This window comes from Engystomops pustulosus, chromosome 7 (assembly GCF_040894005.1).
Source record: "Engystomops pustulosus chromosome 7, aEngPut4.maternal, whole genome shotgun sequence".
NCBI lineage: Eukaryota > Metazoa > Chordata > Amphibia > Anura > Leptodactylidae > Engystomops > Engystomops pustulosus.
Genome location: NC_092417.1, coordinates 183,999,333 through 184,020,201, shown reverse-complemented (window position 1 = coordinate 184,020,201; position 20,869 = coordinate 183,999,333). Strand labels below are relative to the sequence as shown.

Below are 20,869 nucleotides of genomic sequence, written 5' to 3'. Positions count from 1 at the left end.
GTCTCCTCTCCCCGGGATGTAATGGCTGAGAACAGAGAGTAATAGATTGTATCCCCCTGTACAGTCTCCTCTCCCCGGGGTGTAATGGCTGATAACAGAGAGTAATAGATTGTATCCCCCCCTGTACAGTCTCCTCTCCCCGGGGTGTAATGGCTGATAACAGAGAGTAATAGATTGTATCCCCCCCTGTACAGTCTCCTCTCCCCGGGGTGTAATGGCTGATAACAGAGAGTAATAGATTGTATCCCCCCCCCTGTACAGTCTCCTCTCCCCGGGATGTAATGGCTGATAACAGAGAGTAATAGATTGTATCCCCCCTGTACAGTCTCCTCTCCCCGGGGTGTAATGGCTGATAACAGAGAGTAATAGATTGTATCCCCCCTGTACAGTCTCCTCTCCCCGGGGTGTAATGGCTGATAACAGAGAGTAATAGATTGTATCCCCCCCTGTACAGTCTCCTCTCCCCGGGATGTAATGGCTGATAACAGAGAGTAATAGATTGTATCCCCCCTGTACAGTCTCCTCTCCCCGGGATGTAATGGCTGATAACAGAGAGTAATAGATTGTATCCCCCCCTGTACAGTCTCCTCTCCCCGGGGTGTAATGGCTGATAACAGAGAGTAATAGATTGTATCCCCCCTGTACAGTCTCCTCTCCCCGGGGTGTAATGGCTGATAACAGAGAGTAATAGATTGTATCCCCCTGTACAGTCTCCTCTCCCCGGGGTGTAATGGCTGATAACAGAGAGTAATAGATTGTATCCCCCCTGTACAGTCTCCTCTCCCCGGGATGTAATGGCTGATAACAGAGAGTAATAGATTGTATCCCCCCTGTACAGTCTCCTCTCCCCGGGGTGTAATGGCTGATAACAGAGAGTAATAGATTGTATCCCCCCTGTACAGTCTCCTCTCCCCGGGATGTAATGGCTGATAACAGAGAGTAATAGATTGTATCCCCCCCTGTACAGTCTCCTCTCCCCGGGATGTAATGGCTGATAACAGAGAGTAATAGATTGTATCCCCCCCTGTACAGTCTCCTCTCCCCGGGGTGTAATGGCTGATAACAGAGAGTAATAGATTGTATCCCCCCTGTACAGTCTCCTCTCCCCGGGGTGTAATGGCTGATAACAGAGAGTAATAGATTGTATCCCCCCTGTACAGTCTCCTCTCCCCGGGGTGTAATGGCTGATAACAGAGAGTAATAGATTGTATCCCCCCTGTACAGTCTCCTCTCCCCGGGGTGTAATGGCTGATAACAGAGAGTAATAGATTGTATCCCCCCTGTACAGTCTCCTCTCCCCGGGGTGTAATGGCTGATAACAGAGAGTAATAGATTGTATCCCCCCCTGTACAGTCTCCTCTCCCCGGGATGTAATGGCTGATAACAGAGAGTAATAGATTGTATCCCCCTGTACAGTCTCCTCTCCCCGGGGTGTAATGGCTGATAACAGAGAGTAATAGATTGTATCCCCCCTGTACAGTCTCCTCTCCCCGGGATGTAGTGGCTGATAACAGAGAGTAATAGATTGTATCCCCCCCCTGTACAGTCTCCTCTCCCCGGGATGTAATGGCTGATAACAGAGAGTAATAGATTGTATCCTCCTGTACAGTCTCCTCTCCCCGGGGTGTAGTGGCTGATAACAGAGAGCACTAGACAGTATGTGAGGCGTCTCCTGGTGGTTTCCTGCCCATATGTTGTGTATTACACGGCCCCTCCCCCTCCGGGACACGTGGCGCTGGGGCAGAGTTGGGGGAGCGGAGCTTAACCCCTGAGCCCCCGGGTCCCTGGTGCAGTAGACGCCTCCAGCTGCAGGCACATAGAGCGGGTGGTCGTGTCCTCTCCAGCCTTGTACTCCGCAGAGCTCTATGGAGAGGGCAGGGGGATACGCTGCTCAGCACTGCTCTATGATGTTCTCCATCCTGAGTATAAGGATACAGGACAGCCGCTTCTCTATGTGCAGTGTATGGGAGACATGATAGCACCCAGTCTCCTGGCACCCGCTCACACACCTGCAGCAGAAGCCCCGCCCTCAGGATCCGGCACTGGTGCGGGATATATTCCCAGGAATGTGTATGGAAAAGTGATTCTCAGGTCAATCAAAGCTTCGCTGCATCATAGAGGACCCAAACCTTATACTGAGAAGGTCCTTCACGCATGAAATCCTCCTACATCTCTTCCTGCTCTAAATACACATGTACACAGGAGCCATTTCAGGACCTTTGAAGGTCCTCTAAAGGTCCTGAATCCACAGAAGGGAATCTTCTAGTAGAAGGTGTAGGAAGTGACTCTGTCACCAGGGCTGTATAGTAGCTATAATGTATGAGTGCAGCATGATGAGACTTGTAGTCCCCCTCTCACCAGGGCTGTATAGCAGCTATAATGTATGAGTGCAGCATGATGAGACTTGTAGTCCCCCTCTCACCAGGGCTGTATAGCAGCTATAATGTATGAGTGCAGCATGATGAGACTTGTAGTCCCCCTCTCACCAGGGCTGTATAGCAGCTATAATGTATGAGTGCAGCATGATGAGACTTGTAGTCCCCCTCCCACCAGGGCTGTATAGCAGCTATAATGTATGAGCGCAGCATGATGAGACTTGTAGTCCCCCTCTCACCAGGGCTGTATAGCAGCTATAATGTATGAGCGCAGCATGATGAGACTTGTAGTCCTCCTCCCACTAGGGCTGTATAGTAGCTATAATGTATGAGCGCAGCATGATGAGACTTGTAGTCCTCCTCTCACCAGGGCTGTATAGCAGCTTTAATGTATGAGTGCAGCCTGATGAGACTTGTAGTCCTCCTCCCACCAGGGCTGTGTAGTAGCTATAATGTATGAGTGCAGCCTGATGAGACTTGTAGTCCTCCTCCCACCAGGGCTGTGTAGTAGCTATAATGTATGAGTGCAGCCTGATGAGACTTGTAGTCCTCCTCCCACCAGGGCTGTGTAGTAGCTATAATGTATGAGTGCAGCATGATGAGACTTGTAGTCCCCCTCCCACCAGGGCTGTATAGCAGCTATAATGTATGAGTGCAGCATGATGAGACTTGTAGTCCCCCTCCCACCAGGGCTGTATAGCAGCTATAATGTATGAGTGCAGCATGATGAGACTTGTAGTCCCCCTCCCACCAGGGCTGTATAGAAGCTATAATGTATGAGTGCAGCATGATGAGACTTGTAGTCCTCCTCCCACCAGGGCTGTATAGCAGCTATAATGTATGAGCGCGGCCTGATGAGACTTGTAGTCCCCCTCCCACCAGGGCTGTATAGTAGCTATAATGTATGAGTGCAGCATGATGAGACTTGTAGTCCCCCTCTCACCAGGGCTGTATAGCAGCTATAATGTATGAGTGCAGCATGATGAGACTTGTAGTCCCCCTCTCACCAGGGCTGTATAGCAGCTATAATGTATGAGTGCAGCATGATGAGACTTGTAGTCCCCCTCTCACCAGGGCTGTATAGCAGCTATAATGTATGAGCGCAGCATGATGAGACTTGTAGTCCTCCTCCTGCCACGCTGTGGATTCCTCTCTCCGCAGACATTCCCCGGCTCCACTCACATTTCCTCCAGTCTCTAATTACAAGTGGTGAGCGAGGAGCCGGGCCCCACCGCAAATCTGTGAAAACAGCAGAAAATAGAAGGACTCCAGGAGAATCTGGGCTCCGACCCCAAAGTATGTACAGCCCCCTGGCAGGAGGACCTCCAGAGCACCCATCCGCTGCACCCACCGGACCCAGCGCCGCTCCTCATGTGAGTCCTTAGAACTTTTAGTCTTCTTCCTGCACCTGGTTAATCCTCCATGACCTGTGACCTGTGACCTGAGGCTGAACCGTTACAGTGTGTCAGCAGGAGCGTCGCCCTGCGATACATAATAAGGTAGTATGAAGACGTAGGACCCCCATGACCTCCTGTACTTAGGTGAGGACCCTTGAGACATTGAGCCCCTGAAGGTCGCAGGCTTCTCTATGATTGGCCGCCAGCAGGACACTGACACATTGTTACAGACGGATACAATGTATTGTCTCAGGATTCCCCTCATCCTCCAGACACTAGAGCAGAGGAAGCACTTGTGTGATGTAGAAGTGCATAGTGACTGTAAGGGTTAATCACGTGGCGCCGCAAGCACCCAGCACCTACATAGACAGAGAGGGTGACACCCACTACGAGGGTCCTCCCTCCACTACCTCCATTTCATTGTTTTTGTGTTTCTTTAGTACTCGCATTTGTTCTCGTCTTGGTATAATAGCTCACACTGCTGTGCTCTGTGATCTCTGCAGCCAGTGTTATGTATTATCCCTGGAGAGATGTGTAATCAGACCTCACACTGCTGTGCTCTGTGCTCTCTGCAGCCAGTGTTATGTATTATCCCTGGAGAGATGTGTAATCAGACCTCACACTGCTGTGCTCTGTGCTCTCTGCAGCCAGTGTTATGTACTGTCCCTGGAGAGATGTGTAATCAGACCTCACACTGCTGTGCTCTGTGCTCTCTGCAGCCAGTGTTATGTATTGTCCCTGGAGAGATGTGTAATCTGACCTCTCCCTGCTGTGCTCTGTGCTCTCTGCAGCCAGTGTTATGTATTGTCCCTGGAGAGATGTGTAATCAGACCTCACACTGCTGTGCTCTGTGATCTCTGCAGCCAGTGTTATGTATTATCCCTGGAGAGATGTGTAATCAGACCTCACACTGCTGTGCTCTGTGCTCTCTGCAGCCAGTGTTATGTATTGTCCCTGGAGAGATGTGTAATCAGACCTCACACTGCTGTGCGCTGTGCTCTCTGCAGCCAGTGTTATGTACTGTCTCTGGAGAGATGTGTAATCAGACCTCACACTGCTGTGCTCTGTGCTCTCTGCAGCCAGTGTTATGTATTGTCCCTGGAGAGAGGTGTAATCAGACCTCACACTGCTGTGCTCTGTTCTCTCTGCAGCCAGTGTTATGTACTGTCCCTGGAGAGATGTGTAATCAGACCTCACACTGCTGTGCTCTGTGCTCTCTGCAGCCAGTGTTATGTATTGTCCCTGGAGAGATGTGTAATCAGACCTCACACTGCTGTGCTCTGTGCTCTCTGCAGCCAGTGTTATGTATTGTCCCTGGAGAGATGTGTAATCATAGCTCACACTGCTGTGCTCTGTGCTCTCTGCAGTCAGTGTTATGTATTGTCCCTGGAGAGATGTGTAATCAGACCTCACACTGCTGTGCTCTGTGCTCTCTGCAGCCAGTGTTATGTATTGTCCCTGGAGAGATGTGTAATCAGACCTCACACTGCTGTGCTCTGTGCTCTCTGCAGCCAGTGTTATGTATTGTCCCTGGAGAGATGTGTAATCAGACCTCACACTGCTGTGCTCTGTGCTCTCTGCAGCCAGTGTCAGGTACTGTCACTGTAGAGATGTGTTATCAGACCTCACACTGCTGTGCTCTGTGCTCTCTGAAGCCAGTGTTATGTATTGTCCCTGGAGAGATGTGTAATCATAGCTCACACTGCTGTGCTCTGTGCTCTCTGCAGCCAGTGTTATGTATTGTCCCTGGAGAGATGTGTAACCAGACCTCACACTGCTGTGCTCTGTGCTCTCTGCAGCCAGTGTTATATATTGTCCCTGGAGAGATGTGTAATCAGACCTCACACTGCTGTGCTCTGTGCTCTCTGCAGCCAGTGTTATGTATTGTCCCTGGAGAGATGTGTAATCAGCCCTCACACTGCTGTGCTCTGTGCTCTCTGCAGCCAGTGTTATGTATTGTCCCTGGAGAGATGTGTAATCAGACCTCACACTGCTGTGCTCTGTGCTCTCTGCAGCCAGTGTTATGTATTGTCCCTGGAGAGACGTGTAATCAGACCTCACACTGCTGTGCTCTGTGCAGCCAGTGTTATGTATTATCCCTGGAGAGATGTGTAATCAGACCTCACACTGCTGTGCTCTGTGCTCTCTGCAGCCAGTGTTATGTACTGTCCCTGGAGAGATGTGTGATCAGACCTCACACTGCTGTGCTCTGTGCTCTCTGCAGCCAGTGTTATGTATTGTCCCTGGAGAGATGTGTAATCAGACCTCACACTGCTGTGCTCTGTGCTCTCTGCAGACAGTGTAATGTACTGTCCCTGGAGAGATGTGTAATCAGACCTCACACTGCTGTGCTCTGTGCTCTCTGCAGCCAGTGTTATATATTGTCCCTGGAGAGATGTGTAATCAGACCTCACACTGCTGTGCTCTGTGCTCTCTGCAGCCAGTGTTATGTATTGTCCCTGGAGAGATGTGTAATCAGACCTCACACTGCTGTGGTCTGTGCTCTCTGCAGCCAGTGTTATGTATTGTCCCTGGAGAGATGTGTAATCAGACCTCACACTGCTGTGCTCTGTGCTCTGTGCAGTCAGTGTTATGTATTGTCCCTGGAGAGATGTGTAATCAGACCTCACACTGCTGTGCTCTGTGCTCTCTGCAGCCAGTGTTATGTATTGTCCCTGGAGAGATGTGTAATCAGACCTCACACTGCTGTGCTCTGTGCTCTCTGCAGCCAGTGTTATGTATTGTCCCTGGAGAGATGTGTAATCAGACCTCACACTGCTGTGCTCTGTGCTCTCTGCAGCCAGTGTTATGTACTGTCCCTGGAGAGATGTGTAATCAGACCTCACACTGCTGTGCTCTGTGCTCTCTGCAGCCAGTGTATGTATTGTCCCTGGAGAGATGTGTCATCAGACCTCACACTGCTGTGCTCTGTGCTCTCTGCAGCCAGTGTTATGTATTGTCCCTGGAGAGATGTGTCATCAGACCTCACACTGCTGTGCTCTGTGCTCTCTGCAGCCAGTGTTATGTACTGTCCCTGGAGAGATGTGTAATCAGACCTCACACTGCTGTGCTCTGTGCTCTCTGCAGCCAGTGTTATGTTTTGTCCCTGGAGAGATGTGTAATCAGACCTCACACTGCTGTGCTCTGTGCTCTGTGCAGCCAGTGTTATGTACTGTCCCTGGAGAGATGTGTAATCAGACCTCACACTGCTGTGCTCTGTGCTCTCTGCAGCCAGTGTTATGTATTGTCCCTGGAGAGATGTGTAATCAGACCTCACACTGCTGTGCTCTCTGCAGCCAGTGTTATGTATTGTCCCTGGAGAGATGTGTAATCAGACCTCACACTGCTGTGCTCTGTGCTCTCTGCAGCCAGTGTTATGTATTGTCCCTGGAGAGATGTGTAATCAGACCTCACACTGCTGTGCTCTGTGCTCTCTGCAGCCAGTGTTATGTATTGTCCCTGGAGAGATGTGTAATCAGACCTCACACTGCTGTGCTCTGTGCTCTCTGCAGCCAGTGTTATGTATTGTCCCTGGAGAGATGTGTAATCAGACCTCACACTGCTGTGCTCTGTGCTCTCTGCAGCCAGTGTTATGTATTATCCCTGGAGAGATGTGTAATCAGACCTCACACTGCTGTGCTCTGTGCTCTCTGCAGCCAGTGTTATGTATTGTCCCCGGAGAGATGTGTAATCAGACCTCACACTGCTGTGCTCTGTGCTCTCTGCAGCCAGTGTTATGTATTGTCCCTGGAGAGATGTGTAATCAGACCTCACACTGCTGTGCTCTGTGCTCTCTGCAGCCAGTGTTATGTACTGTGTCTGGGGAGATGTGTAATCAGACCTCACACTGCTGTGCTCTGTGCTCTCTGTAGCCAGTGTTATGTACTGTGTCTGGGGAGATGTGTAATCAGACCTCACACTGCTGTGCTCTGTGCTCTCTGCAGCCAGTGTTATGTATCGTCCCTGGAGAGATGTGTAATCAGACCTCACACTGCTGTGCTCTGTGCTCTCTGCAGCCAGTGTTATGTATTGTCCCTGGAGAGATGTGTAATCAGACCTCACACTGCTGTGCTCTGTGCTCTCTGCAGCCAGTGTTATGTACTGTGTCTGGGGAGATGTGTAATCAGACCTCACACTGCTGTGCTCTGTGCTCTCTGTAGCCAGTGTTATGTACTGTGTCTGGGGAGATGTGTAATCAGACCTCACACTGCTGTGCTCTGTGCTCTCTGCAGCCAGTGTTATGTATCGTCCCTGGAGAGATGTGTAATCAGACCTCACACTGCTGTGCTCTGTGCTCTCTGCAGCCAGTGTTATGTATTGTCCCTGGAGAGATGTGTAATCAGACCTCACACTGCTGTGCTCTGTGCTCTCTGCAGCCAGTGTTATGTACTGTCCCTGGAGAGATGTGTAATCAGACCTCACACTGCTGTGCTCTGTGCTCTCTGCAGCCAGTGTTATGTACTGTCCCTGGAGAGATGTGTAATCAGACCTCACACTGCTGTGCTCTGTGCTCTCTGCAGCCAGTGTTATGTATTGTCCCTGGAGAGATGTATAATCAGACCTCACACTGCTGTGCTCTGTGCTCTCTGCAGCCAGTGTTATGTACTGTCCCTGGAGAGATGTGTAATCAGACCTCACACTGCTGTGCTCTGTGCTCTCTGCAGCCAGTGTTATGTACTGTGTCTGGGGAGATGTGTAATCAGACCTCACACTGCTGTGCTCTGTGCTCTCTGTAGCCAGTGTTATGTACTGTGTCTGGGGAGATGTGTAATCAGACCTCACACTGCTGTGCTCTGTGCTCTGTGCAGCCAGTGTTATGTATTGTCCCTGGGGAGATGTGTAATCAGACCTCACACTGCTGTGCTCTGTGCTCTGTGCAGCCAGTGTTATGTATTGTCCCTGGAGAGATGTGTAATCAGACCTCACACTGCTGTGCTCTGTGCTCTCTGCAGCCAGTGTTATGTACTGTCCCTGGAGAGATGTGTAATCAGACCTCACACTGCTGTGCTCTGTGCTCTCTGCAGCCAGTGTTATGTACTGTCCCTGGAGAGATGTGTAATCAGACCTCACACTGCTGTGCTCTGTGCTCTCTGCAGCCAGTGTTATGTATTGTCCCTGGAGAGATGTATAATCAGACCTCACACTGCTGTGCTCTGTGCTCTCTGCAGCCAGTGTTATGTACTGTCCCTGGAGAGATGTGTAATCAGACCTCACACTGCTGTGCTCTGTGCTCTCTGCAGCCAGTGTTATGTACTGTGTCTGGGGAGATGTGTAATCAGACCTCACACTGCTGTGCTCTGTGCTCTCTGTAGCCAGTGTTATGTACTGTGTCTGGGGAGATGTGTAATCAGACCTCACACTGCTGTGCTCTGTGCTCTGTGCAGCCAGTGTTATGTATTGTCCCTGGGGAGATGTGTAATCAGACCTCACACTGCTGTGCTCTGTGCTCTGTGCAGCCAGTGTTATGTATTGTCCCTGGAGAGATGTGTAATCAGACCTCACACTGCTGTGCTCTGTGCTCTGTGCAGCCAGTGTTATGTAGTGTCCCTGGAGAGATGTGTAATCAGACCTCACACTGCTGTGCTCTGTGCTCTCTGCAGCCAGTGTTATGCATTGTCCCTGGAGAGATGTGTAATCAGACCTCACACTGCTGTGCTCTGTGCTCTCTGCAGCCAGTGTTATGTATTGTCCCTGGAGAGACGTGTAATCAGACCTCACACTGCTGTGCTCTGTGCTCTCTGCAGTCAGTGTTATGTACTGTCCCTGAAGAGATGTGTAATCAGACCTCACACTGCTGTGCTCTGTGCTCTCTGCAGCCAGTGTTATGTACTGTCCCTGGAGAGAGGTGTAATCAGACCTCACACTGCTGTGCTCTGTGCTCTCTGCAGCCAGTGTTATGTATTGTCCCTGGAGAGATGTGTAATCAGCCCTCACACTGCTGTGCTCTGTGCTCTCTGCAGCCAGTGTATGTATTGTCCCTGGAGAGATGTGTAATCAGACCCTGAGATACAGACCGCTCTCTCCAGAACTGCTTCTGCAGGACCTGCAGCTCATGACATCATCAGGGGTCCTGTACTCCACAAGGAAATAGAATGCAGCAGTCTCTAATCGTCAGGGAGATGAAGGACCTTTGATGATACATCAGGGACATTCCTCATAGATCCGGGGACTGTGGGACTCTGCTTGTATGCCTTATCCATGGGCTCCTTCCTGCTAATATTAACTTCTATAATTATGCTAATGAGCCAGAGGTACTAAGGGGGTGTAACCAGAGCCTGTCGCTTTATGGGATGTTACACTGTCTCCCCCTCCCCTGCCTGGATCTTTGTCTATACAGCAAGCCCCGCCCACAATAAGCCTCGCCCCCTTGTCAGTGCAGAACAGCCGGGTATCAAACCAGTCAGGTGTCATGAATGTGAGTCCAAGAATAAACTGATACATTGTAACAGACCCTCAGCCGTGACATAGGACGTATCTGCCTGCAATGTGCTCCCTGGAGTCATGCCGGCCAGGAGGAGTTGTCATAGGGACCTCATATAACATCATAAAGCTGAGGTGCTGCCCCCCGTGACGTGTGCGGAGGGTGAGGGGTCCTGTTACACCTGGATACAGCTCAATAATGTATGAGAGATGCAGGCAGATCAGGTGACCCCGGCCCCTCCCCCTACACCACCAGCCGGACCCCTGCAGGCATGAAGAGACCCCCGGTGAGTGCACCGCACCCTGTATCTATACAGCACCCGCTATAACCTGGGGATCTCCTGTATATAGTGATATATATACAGCCGCTATAACCTGGGGATCTCCTGTATATAATGATATATGTACAGCCGGTATAACCTGGGGATCTCCTGTATATAATGATATATGTACAGCCGGTATAACCTGGGGATCTCCTGTATATAATGATATATGTACAGCCGCTATATCCTGGGGATCTCCTGTATATAATGATATATGTACAGCTGGTATAACCTGGAGATCTCCTGTATATAATGATATATGTACAGCCGGTATAACCTGGGGATCTCCTGTATATAGTGATATATGTACAGCCGGTATAACCTGGGGATCTCCTGTATATAGTGATATATGTACAGCCGGTATAACCTGGGGATCTCCTGTATATAATGATATATGTACAGCTGCTATAACCTGGGGATCTCCTGTATATAATGATATATGTACAGCCAGTATAACCTGGGGATCTCCTGTATATAATGATATATGTACAGCTGCTATAACCTGGGGATCTCCTGTATATAATGATATATGTACAGCCGGTATAACCTGGGGATCTCCTGTATATAATGATATATGTACAGCTGCTATAACCTGGGGATCTCCTGTATATAATGATATATGTACAGCCGGTATAACCTGGGGATCTCCTGTATATAATGATATATGTACAGCTGCTATAACCTGGGGATCTCCTGTATATAATGATATATGTACAGCCAGTATAACCTGGGGATCTCCTGTATATAATGATATATGTACAGCCGCTATAACCTGGAGATCTCCTGTATATAATGATATATGTACAGCCGGTATAACCTGGGGATCTCCTGTATATAATGATATATGTACAGCCGGTATAACCTGGGGATCTCCTGTATATAATGATATATGTACAGCCGGTATAACCTGGAGATCTCCTGTATATAGTGATATATGTACAGCCGGTATAACCTGGGGATCTCCTGTATATAATGATATATGTACAGCCGGTATAACCTGGGGATCTCCTGTATATAATGATATATGTACAGCCGGTATAACCTGGGGATCTCCTGTATATAATGATATATGTACAGCCGGTATAACCTGGGGATCTCCTGTATATAATGATATATGTACAGCCGGTATAACCTGGGGATCTCCTGTATATAATGATATAGGGATTAGTGGTCCCAGTATCAGGGCTTCTCTCTATATAGGGGGGATTAGTGGTCCCAGTATCAGGGCTTCTCTCTATATAGGGGGGATTAGTGGTCCCAGTATCAGGGCTTCTCTCTATATAGGGGGGATTAGTGGTCCCAGTATCAGGGCTTCTCTCTATATAGGGGGGATTAGTGGTCCCAGTATCAGGGCTTCTCTCTATATAGGGGGGATTAGTGGTCCCAGTATCAGGGCTTCTCTCTATATAGGGGGGATTAGTGGTCCTAGTATCAGGGCTTCTCTCTATATAGGGGGGATTAGTGGTCCTAGTATCAGGGCTTCTCTCTATATAGGGGGATTAGTGGTCCCAGTATCAGGGCTTCTCTCTATATAGGGGGGATTAGTGGTCCTAGTATCAGGGCTTCTCTCTATATAGGGGGATTAGTGGTCCCAGTATCAGGGCTTCTCTCTATATAGGGGGGATTAGTGGTCCCAGTATCAGGGCTTCTCTCTATATAGGGGGGATTAGTGGTCCCAGTATCAGGGCTTCTCTCTATATAGGGGGGATTAGTGGTCCCAGTATCAGGGCTTCTCTCTATATAGGGGGGATTAGTGGTCCCAGTATCAGGGCTTCTCTCTATATAGGGGGGATTAGTGGTCCCAGTATCAGGGCTTCTCTCTATATATAGGGGGGATTAGTGGTCCCAGTATCAGGGCTTCTCTCTATATAGGGGGGGTTAGGGGTCCCAGTATCAGGGCTTCTCTCTATATAGAGGGGATTAGTGGTCCCAGTATCAGGGCTTCTCTCTATATAGGGGGGATTAGTGGTCCCAGTATCAGGGCTTCTCTCTATATAGGGGGGATTAGTGGTCCCAGTATCAGGGCTTCTCTCTATATAGGGGGGATTAGTGGTCCCAGTATCAGGGCTTCTCTCTATATAGGGGGGATTAGTGGTCCCAGTATCAGGGCTTCTCTCTATATAGGGGGGATTAGTGGTCCCAGTATCAGGGCTTCTCTCTATATAGGGGGGATTAGTGGTCCCAGTATCAGGGCTTCTCTCTATATAGAGGGGATTAGTGGTCCCAGTATCAGGGCTTCTCTCTATATAGGGGGGATTAGTGGTCCCAGTATCAGGGCTTCTCTCTATATAGGGGGGATTAGTGGTCCCAGTATCAGGGCTTCTCTCTATATAGGGGGGATTAGTGGTCCCAGTATCAGGGCTTCTCTCTATATAGGGGGGATTAGTGGTCCCAGTATCAGGGCTTCTCTCTATATAGGGGGGATTAGTGGTCCCAGTATCAGGGCTTCTCTCTATATAGGGGGGATTAGTGGTCCTAGTATCAGGGCTTCTCTCTATATAGGGGGATTAGTGGTCCCAGTATCAGGGCTTCTCTCTATATAGGGGGGATTAGTGGTCCCAGTATCAGGGCTTCTCTCTATATAGGGGGGATTAGTGGTCCCAGTATCAGGGCTTCTCTCTATATAGGGGGGGTTAGGGGTCCCAGTATCAGGGCTTCTCTCTATATATAGGGGGGATTAGTGGTCCCAGTATCAGGGCTTCTCTCTATATAGGGGGGATTAGTGGTCCTAGTATCAGGGCTTCTCTCTATATAGGGGGGATTAGTGGTCCCAGTATCAGGGCTTCTCTCTATATAGGGGGGATTAGTGGTCCCAGTATCAGGGCTTCTCTCTATATAGGGGGGATTAGTGGTCCCAGTATCAGGGCTTCTCTCTATATAGGGGGGATTAGTGGTCCCAGTATCAGGGCTTCTCTCTATATAGGGGGGATTAGTGGTCCCAGTATCAGGACTTCTCTCTATATAGGGGGGATTAGTGGTCCCAGTATCAGGGCTTCTCTCTATATAGGGGGGATTAGTGGTCCCAGTATCAGGGCTTCTCTCTATATAGGGGGGATTAGTGGTCCCAGTATCAGGGCTTCTCTCTATATAGGGGGGATTAGTGGTCCCAGTATCAGGGCTTCTCTCTATATAGGGGGGATTAGTGGTCCCAGTATCAGGGCTTCTCTCTATATAGGGGGGATTAGTGGTCCCAGTATCAGGGCTTCTCTCTATATAGAGGGGATTAGTGGTCCCAGTATCAGGACTTCTCTCTATATAGGGGGGGATTAGTGGTCCCAGTATCAGGGCTTCTCTCTATATAGGGGGGATTAGTGGTCCCAGTATCAGGACTTCTCTCTATATATAGGGGGGATTAGTGGTCCCAGTATCAGGGCTTCTCTCTATATATAGGGGGGATTAGTGGTCCCAGTATCAGGGCTTCTCTCTTTATAGGGGGATTAGTGGTCCCAGTATCAGGGCTTCTCTCTATATAGGGGGGATTAGTGGTCCCTGTATCAGGGCTTCTCTCTATAGTGTGTGTGTGTGTGGGGGGGGGGTTGGGTTGGGCCCGGTGATGGTCCCGGGGGTTGAGCGTTATGCAGTAATACCCTTCTTCTTTCCATGGATACTACACATTGGGCGGAGGAAAGCTTAGATACACTTTGTATGTATCGCGTCATGTTCTCAGGTACTCGGAGGTTACTCCTGACCCCCAGCGATGTGTACGAGAGACCCCAATTCACATGTGTCCTGGGCCCCCAGCTATAATATTAGGGTTATAGTCCCTTCCTATGGGACTGCACACACTGTATCCCCCCCCCCCCCCCCGGACGGCTCTCACCCCATTTCTTGTCATTGTAAGGTCCCCTGGTAGAGAGTCCCATTCCCTGCTGATGACTTCCCCATCTCCTCCCTGGTTATGTGTCATTCCTCCTCCGCTCTTCCGGCGGTGCAGACGCTGTATACTGTATATACTCTCCTCCGTATCACAGTCATCATTAAAATAACTTCACTTCACTGACCTGATCCTCCGCATTATATTGTGTATGACGACTCCCATCATCTACGTCAAAGGGTTCACATCAATAATCATCCCCCGTCCGCACCCCCCCATCCAAGAGACATCCTAAATATAGAAGAGTTATAACAAGTCTCATCAGAGCACAAAGACAGATCAAATCTGTCTACTACACCCCCCCCCCCATATGTATATAATACCGTACAACAGATAATCCCCAGCCGAGGGGAGGAAGAGTGTAAGCTTAGGTGACAAGCATGTGTGTATTGTTACTACTATTACCATACACTACTATATACAAGAATATAAATACTATAATACTGCCCCCTATGTACAGGAATATAACTACTATAATACTGCCCCCTATGTACAGGAATATAACTACTATAATACTACCCCCTATGTACAGGAATATAACTACTATAATACTGCCCCCTATGTACAGGAATATAACTACTATAATACTGCCCCCTATGTACAAGAATATAACTACTATAATACTGCCCCCTATGTACAGGAATATAACTACTATAATACTGCCCCCTATGTACAGGAATATAACTACTATAATACTGCCCCCTATGTACAGGAATATAACTACTATAATACTGCCCCCTATGTACAGGAATATAACTACTATAATACTGCCCCCTATGTACAGGAATATAACTACTATAATACTGCCCCCTATGTACAGGAATATAACTACTATAATACTGCCCCCTATGTACAGGAATATAACTACTATAATACTGCCCCCTATGTACAGGAATATAACTACTATAATACTGCCCCCTATGTACAAGAATATAACTACTATAATACTGCCCCCTATGTACAAGGATATATCTACTATAATACTGCCCCCTATGTACAAGAATATAACTACTATAATACTGCCCCCTATGTACAAGGATATAACTACTATAATACTGCCTCCTATGTACAGGAATATAACTACTATAATACTGCCCCCTATGTACAGGAATATAACTACTATAATACTGCCCCCTATGTACAGGGATATAACTACTATAATACTGCCTCCTATGTACAGGAATATAACTACTATAATACTGCCCCCTATGTACAGGAATATAACTACTATAATACTGCCCCCTATGTACAGGAATATAACTACTATAATACTGCCCCCTATGTACAAGAATATAACTACTATAATACTGCCTCCTATGTACAGGAATATAACTACTATAATACTGCCCCCTATGTACAGGAATATAACTACTATAATACTGCCCCTATGTACAAGAATATAACTACTATAATACTGCCTCCTATGTACAGGAATATAACTACTATAATACTGCCCCCTATGTACAGGAATATAACTACTATAATACTGCCTCCTATGTACAGGAATATAACTACTATAATACTGCCCCCTATGTACAGGAATATAACTACTATAATACTGCCCCTATGTACAAGAATATAACTACTATAATACCGCCCCCTATGTACAGGAATATAACTACTATAATACTGCCCCCTATGTACAGGAATATAACTACTATAATACTGCCCCCTATGTACAGGAATATAACTACTATAATACTGCCCCCTATGTACAAGAATATAACTACTATAATACTGCCTCCTATGTACAGGAATATAACTACTATAATACTGCCCCCTATGTACAGGAATATAACTACTATAATACTGCCCCTATGTACAAGAATATAACTACTATAATACTGCCCCCTATGTACAGGAATATAACTACTATAATACTGCCCCTATGTACAGGAATATAACTACTATAATACTGCCTCCTATGTACAGGAATATAACTACTATAATACTGCCTCCTATGTACAGGAATATAACTACTATTATACTGCCCCCTATGTACAGGAATATAACTACTATAATACTGCCCCCTATGTACAGGAATATAACTACTATAATACTGCCCCCTATGTACAGGGATATAACTACTATAATACTGCCCTCTATGTACAGGAATATAACTACTATAATACTGCCCCCTATGTACAAGAATATAACTACTATAATACTGCCCCCTATGTACAGGAATATAACTACTATAATACTGCCCCCTATGTACAGGAATATAACTACTATAATACTGCCCCCTATGTACAGGAATATAACTACTATAATACTGCCCCCTATGTACAGGAATATAACTACTATAATACTGCCCCCTATGTACAAGAATATAACTACTATAATACTGCCCCCTATGTACAGGAATATAACTACTATAATACTGCTCCCTATGTACAGGAATATAACTACTATAATACTGCTCCCTATGTACAGGAATATAACTACTATAATACTGCCCCCTATGTACAGGGATATAACTACTATAATACTGCCCCCTATGTACAAGAATATAACTACTATAATACTGCTCCCTATGTACAGGAATATAACTACTATAATACTGCCCCCTATGTACAGGGATATAACTACTATAATACTGCCCCCTATGTACAAGAATATAACTACTATAATACTGCTCCCTATGTACAGGAATATAACTACTATAATACTGCCCTCTATGTACAGGAATATAACTACTATAATACTGCCCCCTATGTACAAGAATATAACTACTATAATACTGCCCCCTATGTACAGGGATATAACTACTATAATACTGCCCCCTATGTACAGGAATATAACTACTATAATACTGCCCCCTATGTACAGGAATATAACTACTATAATACTGCCCCCTATGTACAGGAATATAGCTACTATAATACTGCCCCCTATGTACAAGAATATAACTACTATAATACTGCCCCCTATGTACAGGAATATAGCTACTATAATACTGCCCCCTATGTACAGGAATATAACTACTATAATACTGCCCCCTATGTACAGGAATATAACTACTATAATACTGCCCCCTATGTACAGGAATATAACTACTATAATACTGCCCCCTATGTACAGGAATATAACTACTATAATACTGCCCCCTATGTACAGGAATATAACTACTATAATACTGCCCCCTATGTACAGGAATATAACTACTATAATACTGCCCCCTATGTACAAGAATATAACTACTATAATACTGCCCCCTATGTACAGGAATATAACTACTATAATACTGCCCCCTATGTACAAGAATATAACTACTATAATACTGCCCCCTATGTACAGGGATATAACTACTATATTATTACTCCTCCATGCGGTTACTTTGTATCCCCCTCCTGTTGCAGTGCTGGGTGCTCCTGTGATATAGCGGGTGGTAGGTGGGTGCAGGTTTGGGGTAGTTCTGGGGGTGTTATTATGGCAGGGCTCGCGCTCTTTTTCTCCATAATGAAACCTTTTCCTGTAAATTGCGGCTCTTTTCTTTCTGAGCAGTCGTCGGGTGATTTGCCAAATGGATGTGAGGAAGTTGTGGTGTGATGCTCTGCGGGGCACGGACCACTGACTCATCGGATGCCGGGGACAGGGGGCACAGTCACTTGGGGATAATGAAAAAAAAATTGGAGTCTGTGTCTGCACTGAGGAGACCCAAATCCCAGGAACTTTCCAGCGATTATCCGGAGAGACTCGAGGAGAGTCCGGAACGTGAAGCGATTTATCATCTGTTATAATCTAGAAGAGTACAGCGAGGGGCCACAAGGGGCGCCACTGAGCAGCACCTCCTTCCCTGACACTATCCCTCTGCTCTCATAGTATCTTAGTATAGAAGGCCGTATACAACGTATATACAACCTCCTGCACATGTACATAGAGTCCCCCATAACAACCTCCTGCACATGTACATAGAGTCCCCCATAACAACCTCCTGCACATGTACATAGAGTCCTCCATAACAACCTCCTGCACATGTACATAGAGTCCTCCATAACAACCTCCTGTACATGTACATAGAGTCCTCCATAACAACCTCCTGCACATGTACATAGAGTCCTCCATAACAACCTCCTGCACATGTACATAGAGTCCTCCATAACAACCTCCTGCACATGTACATAGAGTCCTCCATAACAACCTCCTGCACCTGTACATAGAGTCCTCCATAACAACCTCCTGCACATGTACATAGAGTCCTCCATAACAACCTCCTGCACATGTACATAGAGTCCTCCATAACAACCTCCTGACCATGTACATAGAGTCCTCCATAACAACCTCCTGCACATGTACATAGAGTCCTCCATAACAACCTCCTGCGCATGTACATAGAGTCCACCATAACAACCTCCTGCACATGTACATAGAGTCCCCCATAACAACCTCCTGCACATGTACATAGAGTCCTCCATAACAACCTCCTGCACATGTACATAGAGTCCTCCATAACAACCTCCTGCACATGTACATAGAGTCCGCCATAACAACCTCCTGCACATGTACATAGAGTCCACCATAACAACCTCCTGCACATGTACATAGAGTCCTCCATAACAACCTCCTGCACATGTACATAGAGTCCTCCATAACAACCTCCTGCACATGTACATAGAGTCCTCCATAACAACCTCCTGCACATGTACATAGAGTCCTCCATAACAACCTCCTGCACATGTACATAGAGTCCTCCATAACAACCTCCTGCACATGTACATAGAGTCCTCCATAACAACCTCCTGCACATGTACATAGAGTCCCCCATAACAACCTCCTGCACATGTACATAGAGTCCACCATAACAACCTCCAGCACATGTACATAGAGTCCTCCATAACAACCTCCTGCACATGTACATAGAGTCCTCCATAACAACCTCCTGCACATGTACATAGAGTCCTCCATAACAACCTCCTGCACATGTACATAGAGTCCTCCATAACAACCTCCTGACCATGTACATAGAGTCCTCCATAACAACCTCCTGCACATGTACATAGATCCTCCATAACAACCTCCTGCACATGTACATAGAGTCCTCCATAACAACCTCCTGCACATGTACATAGAGTCCTCCATAACAACCTCCTGCACATGTACATAGAGTCCTCCATAACAACCTCCTGCACATGTACATAGAGTCCTCCATAACAACCTCCTGACCATGTACATAGAGTCCTCCATAACAACCTCCTGCACATGTACATAGAGTCCTCCATAACAACCTCCTGCACATGTACATAGAGTCCACCATAACAACCTCCTGCACATGTACATAGAGTCCTCCATAACAACCTCCTGACCATGTACATAGAGTCCTCCATAACAACCTCCTGCACATGTACATAGAGTCCCCCATAACAACCTCCTGCACATGTACATAGAGTCCTCCATAACAACCTCCTGCACATGTACATAGAGTCCTCCATAACAACCTCCTGCACATGTACATAGAGTCCTCCATAACAACCTCCTGCACATGTACATAGAGTCCTCCATAACAACCTCCTGCACATGTACATAGAGTCCACCATAACAACCTCCAGCACATGTACATAGAGTCCTCCATAACAACCTCCTGCACATGTACATAGAGTCCTCCATAACATCCTCCTGCACATGTACATAGAGTCCACCATAACAACCTCCAGCACATGTACATAGAGTCCTCCATAACAACCTCCTGCACATGTACATAGAGTCCTCCATAACAACCTCCAGCACATGTACATAGAGTCCACCATAACAACCTCCAGCACATGTACATAGAGTCCTCCATAACAACCTCCTGCACATGTACATAGAGTCCTCCATAACAACCTCCTGCACATGTACATAGAGTCCTCCATAACAACCTCCTGCACATGTACATAGAGTCCTCCATAACAACCTCCTGCACATGTACATAGAATCCTCCATAACAACCTCCTGCACATGTACATAGAGTCCTCCATAACAACCTCCTGCACATGTACATAGAGCCCTCCATAACAACCTCCTGCACATGTACATAGAGTCCGCCATAACAACCTCCTGCACATGTACATAGAGTCCTCCATAACAACCTCCTGCACATGTACATAGAGTCCTCCATAACAACCTCCTGCACATGTACATAGAGTCCCCCATAACAACCTCCTGCACATGTACATAGAGTCCTCCATAACAACCTCCTGCACATGTACATAGAGTCCTCCATAACAACCTCCTGCACATGTACATAGAGACCTCCATAACAACCTCCTGCACATGTACATAGAGTCCTCCATAACAACCTCCTGCACATGTACATAGAGTCCTCCATAACAACCTCCTGCGCATGTACATAGAGTCCACCATAACAACCTCCTGCACATGTACATAGAGTCCTCCATAACAACCTCCTGCACATGTACATAGAGTCCTCCATAACAACCTCCTGCACATGTACATAGAGTCCTCCATAACAACCTCCTGCACATGTACATAGAGTCCACC

At 47.2% G+C, this 20,869-nt stretch overlaps 1 protein-coding gene across 1 annotated transcript in view; it reads left to right on the top strand.

Annotated features, from left to right (window-relative positions):
• Positions 1-3,581: 3,581 nt before the first annotated feature.
• Positions 3,582-20,869, top strand: part of INSC (INSC spindle orientation adaptor protein) — a 91,317-nt gene continuing 74,029 nt past the window's right edge. The window contains exon 1 of the mRNA XM_072116661.1: positions 3,582-3,748. The gene's annotated coding sequence lies outside the window, so the exon portion shown is untranslated. The remainder of the gene's footprint in view (positions 3,749-20,869) is intronic.